This window comes from Molossus molossus, unplaced genomic scaffold (genome assembly GCF_014108415.1).
Source record: "Molossus molossus isolate mMolMol1 unplaced genomic scaffold, mMolMol1.p scaffold_m16_p_27, whole genome shotgun sequence".
NCBI classification, from domain to species: domain Eukaryota; kingdom Metazoa; phylum Chordata; class Mammalia; order Chiroptera; family Molossidae; genus Molossus; species Molossus molossus.
Genome location: NW_023425363.1, coordinates 539,486 through 554,477, shown reverse-complemented (window position 1 = coordinate 554,477; position 14,992 = coordinate 539,486).

Sequence of the window (14,992 nt, the reverse complement as noted above, 5' to 3'; positions counted from 1 at the left end):
ATGTTCCATGAAGAAAAGTCAAATGTATAGAAGAGAAATGAATGAAAAAAATGTTTTCTTCTGTGTGATGAACTTGTAAAACTGGCTCTGGGCCTTTCAAATCCACAGAGACTTGGGTGTGTGCTCAGAGCTGGCTCTGGGGGGATGTGAAGAACACCTGAAAGAACCCACCATGAAGTGGGGGTTGAGACCCAGGCACTCGGCAGGCCTTAGAGAGTGAAGGTGCAAGGAGAAGAAACAGCTATTCCACGTAAGGATTAGGAAAATAGGTGGAGAATGGGAAGAAGGAATAACGTGAGCAAAGGCTCAGAGATGTGGTAAGTGTCACGACATAGCCCATTGTGGCTGGAGCAGGAGAAAAGGTGCTCAGGTGGGGGTGCAGGATAGAGGCCTTTCAGGGAAAGTGTAAGAGGTTGGGCTTTGCTGTGTTAGGAGCACAGGGTTCTGAGGGCCAAACAGCATGGAAAAATAAGTCTCACCTGAGCCCCTCAGTCACCTAGGTCCCCTCCCAGAAAAAAACAAAAATCAGGGTTACCAGAATTTTGTGTACTGTAGGCTTTTCCTGTGCCAGAAAAGTACCCTCCAAACTACTTACTGTCTCCACTTAATCAGCCAGAAAAATGGGGAGTTGAGCTTAGAAATTTCTAGAACAGAAAAACACTAACAGTGTCTAATTTTGATTGATTATGATGTCACCACTCGCAGACAGATGTGGGTCAGAACTATGCTCTTGGAATTAATGCATGTATAAATGAACACTGATTCGGCCACTACTGTGTGCCAGAATGGTATTCATTTGGTTCTCATAATTTATTATATCCAAAGTCCCAACACTGACTCAGGAAGCGAGGATTCAGACGGAAGCATCCTGCTTCACAGCACGATGCTCTTTCCAGTCATTTCAGGCATATCCCAACTCGGATGAGAAAGCACTAAGACATCTCTTGCTGACCTTCAGGCTGCACAAACAAGAAGTGAGGGCTAAGAGCTGTGAACTGCCTGGCTGGGTGCTGAAGGCCTGTTCCCAGACGCACACAGACCATCTGTAGGCTAGGAGAGAGATTTTTTCTTTTTTTGGGTTTCAGGCTTTTAAGGAAGTCTGTGATGACCCTGGTTGACTATTCAGTTAACAGATTTCAATTGCTACAAACAAACATTACAGACTTTACAAAATTAGTTCAGAAAAACCACCACACAAACATAAACAACTATAAGCAGCAATAAACCCTGGGGAAAGAAGAGAATTTGATTTTCAGACTTTACACATTATAGTCTGCAAAATGTCCATTTTTCAACAGCAAAAAATTCTGAGTCATGTAAAATAACAAGATTGGGCCCACCCTTGAGGAAACCCAGTCAAATTTACTAGACAAAGACTTTCAATCAACTATCTTAAATATGCTCAAAAATAAAGGAAACCATGAGAATGATGTCTCACGAAATAGAGAATATCAATGAAGAGATAGAAACACTAAAAATGAACCAAACAGGACTTGGGGCAAGATGGTAGAGTAGAAAGCACCAGAAATCTGACTCCCCATCTACACAAAAACTGCAGTAGCAAAATCCGTCTAATACAACACTTGGAACTCTGGAGTCGCTTAAAATGTTTGCAACCTCCAGAAATCTTGAATGGTAAATTGTGGTTAATTTTCGTCAATTTGAGCTCTTAGCAAAGCAGCAAATACTTATTCTTCAGCCCAGCCCAGTGGCAGGCAGCAGTGCATGTGTTCCTGGAGCAATCCACACATGCTTGTGGAAGCCAGACTAGGTAAAAATGGTCTGTTTTCCAAATAGTGGTCACTGTGCTGATTGTGGCTTCTGATCACAGAGATACAGACAAGGAGAGTGTGCACTAGAAAAAGAATAGCAAATTAAATCCAAAGTAAGCAGAAGAAAAGAAATAATAAAAACTAGAGCAGAAATCAATGAAATTGACAACAGAAACTCAGTAGAGAAAATCAATGAAACCAAAAACTAGTTCTTTGAAAAAAATGAATGAAATCAATACACCTTTAGCCAGGCTAACTAATAAAAACAAGAGAGATGACTAATACCAGAAACAAAAGAGGGGACATAACTAGATCCCATGGACATAGAAACTAACTATCAAGAAGGAATACTATAAACAACTGTATGTCCGCAAATTTGATACCTAGATTAATGAACAAATTTCTGTTTTTTAATCCTCACCTGAGGATGTTTCTAAATTGATTTTTAGGGAGAGAGAGAAACATTGATGTGAGGAACATTGATCAGTTGCCTCCTATACACACCCCAAATGGGGATTGAAACCTGTAACCTAAGTGTGTGCCCTAAGAATCAAACCCACAACCTTGTGGTGTATGGGATGACACTCCAACCAACTGAGCCATCCAGCCAGGGCATGAACCAATTTCTTGAAAAACGATCTACTAAAACTCACATAAAAAATAAACAATCTGAATGGGCCTATGCCTATTTAAAAAAGAACCTTTCCCCCTGGCCAGTTTGGCTCAGCAGTTAGAGCATCGGCCCACGGACCAGAGAGTCCTGGGTTCAGTTCCCACTGAGGGCACGTACCTCAGTTACAGTTCATCCCTGCCCCTGTTGGAGTCTTGTGGGTGGCAGCCACCCAATGTGTCTCTCTCACGTAGATGTTTCTCTCTCTCTTTCTCCCTCTCTCCCTTCCTCTATCTGAAGATAAATGCAAAAAAAAAAAAAAGTCCTTGGGTGAGGATAAAAAAAAAAGAACCTTTCAAAACAGAAAGCACCAGGCCAAGATATGTTCTCTGTGAATTCTACCAAACATTTACAGAGGGAATTGCACCAGTTTTCTAAAATCTCTTTCAGAGGATAGAAGCAGAGGGAATACTTTCTAATCATCCTATGAGGCTGGCATTACTCTAATACCAAAACAAGACAAAAACATTACAAGAAAAGAAAACCAAAGACCAATGTCTCTCATGAACAAAGTGGCAAAAGTTCTCATCAAAATATTAGCAAATTGAAACAAGTGATGTATAAAAAGAAGTATACACTGTGACCAAGGGGGATTTATCCCAGGTATACAAGGTTTTTTTAACTTTTGAAAATCAATATAACCCATGATATTAATAGGCTGAAAAATACATGATTATATCTATAGATATAGAAATAGACAAATTCAACACCCATTAATGATAAAAACTCAGAAAACTAGGAATAGAAAGAAAACTTCCTCAACCTAATAAAGAATATTCACAAACAATAATGGTAAAAAATTAGAAGCTTTCCCTCTAAGATCAGGAAAAAAACAAAAATGGCCCCTCTTACCACTCCTTTTCAACATCATACTGGAAATCATAGCTAATGCCATAAGACACAAAAAGGACATAAAAGGTATGCAAATTTGGAACAAAGAAATCACACTTCCTTTTCTCAGATGGCATGATCATCTATGTGGGAAATGTGAAAGAAAAGACCAAAAACCTCCTGGAACCAAGAAGTGATTATAGCAAGTTGCAGGATATAAGTCAATTACTTTCCTTTATACCAGCAATGAAGAAGTAAAATTTGAAATTTAAAACAATGCCCGGCTGGTGTGGCTCAGTGAATTGAGCATCATCCGATGGACTGAAAGTTCCTGGTTTGATTCCCAGTCAGGATACATGCCCGGGTTACAGGCTCAATCCCCTGTGGGGGGCGTGGAGGAGGCAGACGATTGATGTTTCTCTTTGACATTGATGTTTCTATCTCTCCCTTCCTCTCTCTCCAAAAAATTATTTATTTAGTTCTTTGATTTCTTTCATCAGAGTTTTGTATTTTTCCTCATATAGATCTATCTCATCCATATTTTGTTAGATTTATAGTATTTCACTTTGTGGTGCTAATTTAAATGGCATTGTTTTAAATTTCTTTCTTTTTTTTGTTAAATAGGTTTTTATTGATTTTTTTAGAGAGGGAGGCTGAGGCTTCTGGAGTCCCAGGCAGTTCCTCTTAAAGGGCCTGCACACAATCTTACTCTGACTCACTCTATCTGGGCTCCGGCTCTGGCGAGGCAGCTTGAAAGGCACCAGAGACATATGAGGAAGAACTGCATTGTTTGGCATAGGGGCGAGAGTGGGAGAGGCAGTTTCTCATGGACAAACCTGCTGTCTGAGGCCTTTGTTCCTTTGCAGAGCCATTCCTCACATCACTGGCAGAGAGGGGCCTATCTGGGACTCCAGCAACCCCTCTGGTGAATTCCTGAGGCTCTGCCCCACCCAACTTTGGGACCCACCCAAGGTGGTTCCAGTGGCTTTATCCTAGGAATGGCCTGTCTGGGCTCACGCTTCAGATTTTTCTAAAATCTCAAACAAGCAGCATCTGATCTCAGCAAGACCCACACATCTCACTAAGTGGCCCCAAGCCCAGTACTAGCAGCAGCTGGCCTTGGTTGACAGTTTAGCTTTTCCTGGGCATCTCCAAGCCCAGCATAAGCAGAAGCTATCTGCAGATTGCTTTGTAGATTATGCCTGATGGCCCTGGGTAGAACACAGGCAGTGGCTGACCTTGCCCCAGAGCCAGCACACCCAATGGACAGCTTCAGACCGCTTCAAAGCTCCACCATCCAACCACCTCCACAACTGACACACTCAAGGTGTGCACTCAGTGGGTCCCAGAGCCCTGCTGATGTGAGTCTTGCTCTGTGTGGTGGGCTCTTGCAGAGCTGATCCTCCAAGGTTGTCAGAGGTTGGTCAGTGGGCACATCCAGTCCTTGCAGTTGATCAGCCTGAGTAAATCCCTCACACTGATGAACTAACAGCAATCAAGACTCAATTACAGCAGAAGGGCGTATAGTCCACATGGTGGGGAAGTGCGACTCGAGGACCCAGCTGGGTGATCAGGGAGGCTGTGCCACTGGACCCTACAGGACACTACAGGACACTACTACAATAGGCAACCCTACCAAGCCTACCTAATGCATAAGAACAAATGTAGCAACTCTACCTAACGCATAGAAACAAACACAGGGAGGCAGCCAAAATGAGGAGATAAACATGTCCCAAATGAAAGAAAAGAACAAAACTCCAGGAAAAGAACTAAACAAAATGGAGACAAGCAATCTAAGAGATGCAGAGTTCAAAACACTGGTTATAGGGATGCTCAAGGAACTTAGTGATGACCTCAAGCACATAAAAAAAGACCAGTCAGAAATGAAGGATGCATTAACTGAAATAAAAAGTAATTTACAGCCCTGGCCAGTTTGGCTCAGCGGTTAGAGCGTCGGCCTGCGGTCCGGAGAGACCCGGGTTCGGTTCCCGCTAAGGGCACGTACTTCGGTTGCAGTTTGTCCCCAGCCCTGGTTGGTCGTGCGGGTGGCAGCCACTTGATGTGTCCCTTCACGTCGATGTTTCTCTCTCTCTCTCTCTCTCTCTCTCCCTTCCTCTCTCTCCCTCCCACTCTATCTGTACAAAAAATGGAAAAATATCCTCGGGTGAGGATAAAAAAAAAAAAAAGTAATTTACAGGGAATTAACAGTAGAGTAGGTGAAGCTGAGAATCAAACCATCAATTTGGAATATAAGGAAACAAAATCACCCAATCATAACAGCAAAAAGAAAAAATAATCCAAATAAATAAGCATAGTGTAAGGAACCTCCAGGACAACTTCAAGTGTACCAAACATTCTCATCATAAGGGTGCCAGACAGAGAAAAGAGAGAGCAAGAAATTGAAAACCTATTTGAAAAAATAACGACAGAAAACTTCCCTAACTTGATGAAAGAAATAGACATAAAAGTCCTGGAAACACAGAGAGTCCCAAACAAGACAAACCTAAAGAGGCCCACACCAAGACACATCATCATAAAAATGCAAAAGGTTAAGGACAAAGAGAGAATCTTAAAAGCAGCAAGAGAAAAGCAGTTAGTTATGTACAAGGGAGCTCCCATAAGACTGTCAGCTGATTTATCAAAAGAAACTTTGCAGGCCAGAAAAGAGTGGGCAAGAGATATTCAAAGTGATGAAAAGCAACGACCTACAACCAAGATTGCTCTATCCTGCAAAGCTATCATTTAGAATCTATGGACATATAAAGATATTCCCAGACAAGAAAAAAACTAAAGGAGTTCATCACCACCCAACCAGTATTATAGGAAATGTTGAAGGGTCTTCTTGGAGAAGAACATCAAAAATATGAACAATAAAATGGCAATAAATACATATCTATTAGCAATTGAATCTATAAACCAAATGAACAAGCAGAACAGAGGCAGACTTAGACACAGAGAACTTTTGGTTGGTTGCCAGATGGAAGGGGATTGAGGGGATGGACAAAAAAGGTGAAGGGATTAAGAAGTACAAATTGGTTGTTAGACTGACCAATCTCAGAGGGGGGGGGGGCGATACAGGAAGAGTTAAACCGAAGAACTTATATGCATATAGGCATAACTAATGGACACAGACAATAGTGTGGGAAGGCAGGAGGGCAGTGGGAGCAGGGAGGAGCGGATGAATGAGGGGAAAAGGGGGGACATCTATAATACTTACAACAATAGGAATAAATAAAAACTTGTAAATATACTAAAAACCAATAAGTTGTTCACTTAAAATGGTTACTTTTATGTTATGTGTATTTTATCACTATTAAAAATAAAAGAATTGGCTTCTGGGACTTAAAGGCTTAGAGACCTTGGCATTTGAAGACCCCTCAGTCACCAGGCATCCTGCAGAGATGTGAAAAAGAACAGATGAGAGCACAGGCAATTACCAAGCAATGCAACGACACAGCCCATGAATCAGACAGGTACAGGGATGCACAGAAGGATGACAGCTCAGCACAGCATTGAAGGGTGGCTAAAGTTCACCAGTAGACCACATAGTAGAAGGACATTGAAGTTGGATGTATAACAGTCTGGTTGGTGTGAAGTTGGGAGCAACAGGAAATGGAGCTGGGCAGGTGCTGGGCCCAAGGTATAACACTTGATCTTGTGAGTAATGAAGGTCACTGAAAGGTAACTTTTAAATAGGTGTACCATGTCAAGGATTAGATTATTAGGTTGTTCCGACATCTTGTGCTCCGCAGAGCTTCTCTATTCAATGGTAGAACACAGTTAAAAAATGGCCCATGACAGGGAACTGAAGAAGGGTTGGGGTGGCCCTGGGGTCTGGTGGAGAAAGTGTTCATCTCTCCCCACCCCACAGCCCCCTTCCCCCCTATTAACAGGTTGGTGCACATCCACACCCTTCTGAACACTGTGGTCATTTAGACACACTTTTTTTTTTGTACATGGTTTGGGGGGTAAGTATACATACTTTCTGCAATTTGCATTTTTCACTTAAAAGTGTATCATCCTCTCTGTCATTATATAAACCACCTAATCCTTTTTTAAAAATTCTCACCGAGGATATGTTTATCTACTTTTTTTTATTAATAATTAATTTACTTTTGTTACAGATGTTTCTCCTTTTTTCCCCCAGACCTTCCTCCCTATCCCTCACTGCCCTCCCCCCATCCCCCAAGCATTGTTGTCTATGTCCATTGGTTATACATACATGCATATAAGTTCTTTGGTTTATCTCATCCCTCCCCCTCCACCCTCTCCTCTGAAGTTTGTCAGTCTGAACCATACTCCTTTATATGTCTCTGGGCCTATTTTGTTCCTCAGCATTTTTTGTTCATTATTTTCCACAAATAAGTGAGATTTTGTGGTATTTGTTTTTCTCTGATTGGCTTATTTCACTTAGCATGATACATCCCAGGTCCCTCCATGTCATCTCAAAGGATAAGAGATCTTTCCTTCTTACAGCTGCATAGTACTCCATTATGTATATGTACCACTGCTTTTTTATCCATTCGTCTACTGATGGACATTTGGGCTGTTTCCAGATCATAGTTATTGTAAATTGTGCTGCTACAAACATAGGGGTACATGTATTCTTTCTGACTGGTTTTTCAGGCTTCTTAGGATATATTGCTAGAAGTGGGATCACTGGGTCAAATGGCAGTTCAATTTTCAATTTCTTGAACAAACACCATATTGTTTTTCATGGTGGCTGCACCAGTTTGCATTCCCACCAGCAGTGTACTAGAGTCCTCTTTTCTTCACACCCTTGCCAGCACTTGTTGTTTGATGATTTGTTGATAGCAGCCATTCTGGCAGGTATGAGGCGATATCTCATAGTCATTTTAATTTGCATCTCTCTGATGATTAGTGACTTTGAGCATTTTTTTATATGTCTCTTGGCCATTTGTATGTCCTGTTTGGAGAGGTGTCTATTTAGGTCCTCTGACCTTTTTTTTTTTATCCTCACCTGAAGGCATTTTTGCATTTATCTTCAGATAGAGCAGGAGGAAAAGAGGGAGGAAAAGAGAGAGAAAAGCATTGATGTGAGAGAGACACATCGACTGGTTGCCACCCACATGACCCCAACCGGGGCTGGGGACAAATTGCAAGCAAGGTACATGCCCTTAGTGGGAACCAAATCTGGGTCTCTCTGATCCGCAGGTCCACACTCTAATTGCTGAGCCAAACCGTCCAGGCCCTCTGACCATTTTTTAAATTTGGAATCTGTCTTCCTTTTGTGGAGTTGTATGAGCACTCTATATTTTGGAAATCAAACCCTTATCTGATGTATCATTGGTAATTATGCTCTCCCATATAGTGGGTTCCCTTTCTTTCCATTTTGATGCTTGTTTCTTTTGCTGTACAGCAGTTTTTTAGTTTGATGTAGTCTCATGTGTTCATTTTTTCCTTTGTTTCTCTTGCCTTAGGCGTGAAAATTCTGCTGCATGTGATGTCTAAAATTTTGTTGCCTACATTTTCTTCTAGGATTTTTATGGATTCATAAGTCACATTTAAGTCTTTTATCGATTTTGAGTTTGTTCTTGTGTATGGTGTTAGTTGGTGGTCTAGTTTCATTTTTTTTTTTGCATGTAGCTGTCCAATTTTCCCAGCACCGTTTATTAAAGAGACTGTCTTTACTCCACTGTATGCTCTTGCCAACTTTGTCAAATATTAATTGAGCATATTGCCTTGGGTCCATTTCTGGGTTTTCAGTTCTGTTCCATTGGTCTATATGCCTGTTCTTGTGCCAGTACCAGGCTGTTTTGGTTACAGTTGCTTTGTAGTATAACCTGATATCTGGTATTGTGATCCCACCTACTTTGTCCTTCTTTTTCAAAATTACTGTGGCTATTCGGGGACTTTTTTGGTTCCATATGAACTTTTGAAGTATTTGTTATAGTTCTGTGAAATATGTCATTGGTATTTTGATGGGGATTGCATTAAATCTATAGATTGCTTTGGGTAGTATGGACATTTTAATGATGTTAATTCTTCCAATCCATGAACAAGATATGTGCTTCCACTTTTTTACATCTTCCTCTATTTCTTTTTTCAATGTCTTGTAGTTTTCTGCAAATAGGTCCTTTACTTCTTTGGTTAAGTTTATTCCTATGTATCTTAATTTTTTTGCCGCAATGTAAATGGGATTTTTTTTCAGTTTCTCTTTCTGTGAGTTCATCATTGGTGTATAAGAATGCCGTTGATTTCTTGACGTTAATTTTGTATCCTGCTACTTTTCCAAATTCATTTATTAAGTCTAGTAGATATTTGATGGAGTGTTTAGGGTTTTCTATGTATAATATCATATTATCTGCAAATAATGACAGTTTCACTTCCTCCTTTCCAATTTGGATCCCTTTTATTTTTTCTTCCTGTCTGATTGCTGTTGCTAAGACTTCCAGTACAATGTTAAATAAGAGTGGCGAAAGTGGACATCCCTGTCTTGTTCCTGTTCTTAATGGAAATGTTTTTAGTTTCTGCCCATTGAGTATGATGTTGGCTGTAGGTCTTTCATATATGGGCTTTATTATGTCTAGATATGTTCCCTCTATTCCCACGTTGCTGAGCGTTTTTATCAGAAATGGATGCTGGATTTTGTCGAATGCTTTTTCAGCATTTATTGATATGATGATGTGGTTTTTATTCTTCATTTTGTTTATGTGGTGCATCACATTTATTGATTTGTGAATATTGTACCAGCCTTGCATCCCTGGAATGAATCCCACTTGGTCATGGTGAATAATTTTTTTGATGTGTTGCTGGATCCAATTTGCTATTATTTTGTTCAGGATTTTGGCGTCTATGTTCATCAGGGATTTTGGCCTGTAGTTTTCTTTCTTTGTAGTGTCCTTTTCTGGTTTTGGAATTAGAATTATGCTGGCTTCATAAAACGTGTTTGGAAGTCTTCCTTTTTCTTGAATATTTTGAAATAGTTTGTGGAGAATAGGTGTTAGTTCTTTTTTGAATGTTCGGTAAAACTTCCCTGTGAAGCCATCTGGGCCTGGGCTTTTGTTTGCTGGGAGAGTCTTGATTACATCTTCAATTTCCTTAGTTGTTATTGGTCTGTTCAAGTTTTCTATCTCTTCTGGGTCCAGTTTTGGGAGACTATGTGCTTCTAGAAATTTGTCAATTTCACTTAGGTTGTCGAATTTGTTGCCATATAGTTGTTCATAGTAGCTGTTAACGATCTTTTGTATTTCTGTGGTTTCGGTTGTTACTTCTCCTCTTTCATTTCTGATTTTGTGTATTTGGGTTCTCTCTGTTTCTTGGTGGGTCTAGCTAAGGGTCTATCAATCTTGTTTATCTTTTCGAAAAACCAGCTCTTTGTTTCATTGATCCTTTGAATTGTTTTTTTGGTCTCTATGTCATTTATTTCTGCTCTAATCTTTACTATTTCCTCTCTTCTACTTGCTCTGGGGTTTTCTTTTTGTTTGCTTCGTAATTCTTTAGTTTGTGAGGTCAGACAGTCAATTAGAAATTTTTCTTGTTTCTTGAGGTAGGCTTGTAGTGCTATGAACTTCCCTCTCAGAACTGCTTTTACTGCATCCCATAGATTTTGTATTGTTGTGTGTTCATTTTCATTGTTTTTCATGAAGTTTTTTATTTCTTCCTTGATCTCGGTAAACCATTCATTGTTTAATAACATGCTATTTAGCCTCCATGTGTTGAAATGTCTTTGCATGTTCTTGTTGCAATTGATTTCTAGTTTCACGCCATTGTGATCTGAGAAGATGTTTGATATGATTTCAATCTTCTTGAACTTGTAGAGGTTTAGTTTGTGTCCTAACTTGTGGTCTATCTTTGAGAATGTCCCATGTGCACTTGAGAAGAATGTGTATTCTGTAGTTTTGGGGTGTAATTCTCTGTAGATATCTATTAAATCCATTTGGTCTAGTGCTTCATTTAGAGTCTCTGTTTCCTTGCTAATTTTTTGTCTAGAGGATCTATCCAGTGGTGTCAACGTGGTGTTGAAGTCCCCTGCTATGATTGTATTGCTGTCAATTTCTCCTTGGAAGTCCTCCAGAAGATTTTTAATATATTTTGGTGCTCCTATATTGGGTGCATATATGCTTATCAAGGTTATATCTTCCTGTTGGATAGACCCTTTCAATATTATGTAGTGGCCTTCTTTGTCTCTAGTTATGGTCTTCATTTTGAAATCTATTTTATCAGATATGTGTATTGCTACCCCAGCTTTTTTATTGCTTTCCATTTGCTTGGAAAATATTTTTCCATCCCTTCACTTTCAACCTATGTGCGTATTTTGTGTGAGGTGTGTCTCTTTAAACAACATATAGATGAGTCATGCTTTCTTATCCAATCAGCTATTCTGTGACTTTTTATGAGAGCATTCAGTCCATTTACATTTAAGGTGATTTTTGATATGTACTTATTTATTGCCATTTTTGTTTAGTGTGGCTCTATTTTTCTTTCCATTTCTCCTGGTAATTACAGCAGTCCTTTTAACATTTCTTGGAGTGCTTGTTTTTTGCTAATGTAGTCTGTTAACCTTTTTTTTTTTTTTTTGTCTGGGAAGCTCTTTATTTGACCTTCTATTTTAAATGATGGCCTTGCTGGATAGAGTAGTCTTGTATTCAGGTCCTTGTTTTTCATGACCTTGATTACTTCATGCCATTCCCTTCTGGCCTGTAGTGTTTCTTGTGAGAAGTCAGCTGAGAGCCTTATGGGGTTTCATTTGTAGGTAACCTGTTGCTTATCTCTTGCTGCTTTTAGGATTCTCTCTTTGTCTTTAATTTTTGGCATTTTAATTACTATGTGTCTTGGTGTGGGCCTGTTTGGGTTCTTCTTACTTGGGACTCTCTGTGCTTCTTGAACTTGAATGCCTTCTTCCTTCACCAAATTAGGAAAGTTTTCTGTCACTGTTTTTTTGAATATATTCTCTATCCGTTGTTCGTTTTCTTCTTCTTCTTCGGGGACTCCTATGATGCGAATATTATTACATTTCCAGTTGTCCCACAGTTCTCTTAAGCTGTCTTCCTGTTTTTTAATCATTTTTTCCTTTTGGTTTTCTGATTGGTTGATTTTTTCTACCCTGTCTTCTAATTCACTGATCTGGTCCTCAACTTCCTCTACTCTGCTTTTTAAACCTTCCAATGTGTTTTTATTTTTATTTTTTATTTTTATGTTTTTTATCCTCACCCGAGGACATTTTTCCACCCTTTACTCAGATAGAGCAGGAAGGAGAGAGAGGAAGAGAGAGAAACATCGATGTGAAAGGGACACATCGAGTGGCCGCCACCCACACGACCCAACCAGGGCCAGGGACAAACTGCAGCCAAGGTACGTGCCCTTAGCGGGAACCGAACCCGGGTCTCTGTGGACCACAGGCTGACGCTCTAACTGCTGAGCCAAACCGGCCAGGGACCTTCCAATGTGTTTTTCATTTCTGATATGTCATTTTTATCTCTTCTTGATGGTTTTTAATTTCTAGTTGGCTTATTTTTAGTGTCTCTATGTCCTTACTCATGCTGTTGAGCTTTCTCAAGATCATGGCTCTGAATTCTAGCTCTGTTAACATGCCTAACTGCTCCACATTGATCTCATCTTCGGTGGAGGTCTCTTGCTCTTTCATTTGGCTTCTGTTTCTGTGTTTCACCATTTTGGCTATCACAGTGTCCTTTGGAGCCTGTCAAGTTTTCCCTGTGGGTGTTGGTGTTCTGCTGTTTGTGGCTCCCTCTCCTGTGTTTAGATGAGCGAGGGAGGACCCATGTTAAACATGACTGTCAAGTCTTACTTTCCTGGTTAGTGTTGCTAGCCCAGGAAAGGTACTGTTATCCTCTAGCTTTTTGCCTGGAGGTTAGCAGTTGAGGTTACTTGATGGGTTTTGAGTTGTCAGTTGATTGAAAAACTCCCTCAGGTGCTCAGCATAAGGGGATTTTATGAGGGTGGGGCAGATGCTGGTTGTTAATGAGCTTCCATTAGCACTTCAATGGCCCACAGAGTGGGGTTGGATCCCCGAGGGAGGGGCTGCTGCCTCTCCCCAGAGCCTTGGGAAGGAGTAATATGTCAACCGTCCTGCGTCGCAGCATCTCAGCAAAATCTCTGAGTGCCCTCCAAATCCTGAGTGTCCCCACACAGTTCCAGTCCAGTCTGCCTTCCCTCTGCTGTTGCCGAAGGTGAGTGGCTCTGCCTTTTTTAGCCTCTGTCCCAGCTCTGCACTGTGGTGCCGCTTGGGAGTGTAACCCGAGGGTGCTGCTCCCAGCTAAGGCCGCTGCCGAGCTGGTGATCGTGGGCTCCCAGCCCCCGTCTCGCACCTTCACAAGCCTACCAGGATCGAGTCAGTGTCCCTGGTTATAGGGTCCTCGCAAGCTGCTTTTCTGTTGGTTTTTCCCGCTGATTTGTCTGTGTTATAGTTGTAATTCCAGTTTGGTTCTGGGAGACGGTCTGTGTAGCTTCCGTTCACTCCGCCGCTATTTTGGAATCCTCTATCTTTGATTCTTAACAAGCTCACTAGGGCATCAGTGTTTGCCACCTGGCTCGATTCATGAGCTAGTTTCTCTTGCCCTTGATAAGAAAGAGGCATGATTAGAGCACATCACAGAATCCAGTGAAGCAGAAGGCTATGCAGGTGCCATGCCAATCATGCATCCTCCAACAGCTCCAGGCAGGGACAGCCTCACTGGGGTGAATCGGGGGTTTGGGGAACTGGATTGCACAGTGAACCCCAGGGCCCTGCACACAGGGGAGGAGCTCCTATTTATTTGTAATGCTGGTCTCTGCAGACTTCCTGACAAGGAGATGCACACAGCAGGCCAGCCAGCTTTGGGTCTGCAGAGGTCAAGTAGACTCCATGTACCAAGGGTCCCCAGGCCAGTGTCCTTGAGCCTTGACATGTTATAGTCTTCATCTCCTAAGGAGAAAGAAGATCCCTTCTTATCTCCTCAGGCTCCCGGCCTGACTGTGAGGGCTGGGGAGGGGGGAATGATGTGTCCCCTGCTCTGGCATCCTAGGAAGTTGCTTGGCTTTCTGGGCCTTAGGGTTTTGATTGGTAAGATAGACACACCAACTACCTTGTCCTTAGTCCCAAGTACCTAAAGTCAGGGGAGGTCTATCTAAATGAACCCCTGATATGCTGTTTCCATAATAGGACAAATGGTGGTGGTGGTGGTGGTAGTTGTGCTGGTATTAATGGTACTGGTGGTGGTGGTTGTGCCAGTGGTGTTGGTGTTAGTCATACTAGTCCTGTGGTAGTAGTAGTGGTGGTGGTAGTTGTGTTGGTAGTAATGGTGGTGGTGGTGGGAGTGGTGGTGGTTGTGGTGGGAGTAGTGGTAGTGATGGTAGCTGTGGTGGTGGTGGTGGTGACAGCGTGAGTAGTGGGAGTGGTGGTGGTGGTAGTTTCGGTGGGAGTAGTGGTAGTGGTAGTGTAGTGGGGGGGAGTAGTGGTGGTGGTGGTGGTTGTGGTGGGAGTAGTGGTAGTGGTGATGATGGGAGCGGTGGTAGTTGTGATGGGGGTAGTGGTAGTGGTGGTAGTTGTGTTGGTGGTGGTAGTGGTGGTGGTTGTGACAACGTGAGTAGTGGGAGTGGTGGTTGTGGTGGGAGTAATGGTAGTGGTTGTGTTAGTGGTTGTGGTAGGAGTAGTGGTGGTCATTGTGGTGTTGGCGTTGGTGGTCGTTTTGCTGGGAGTAGTGATGGTGATGGTAGCAGAGATGGGGGTGGTGGTCGTTGAGGTGGTTTCAGTGGTCAT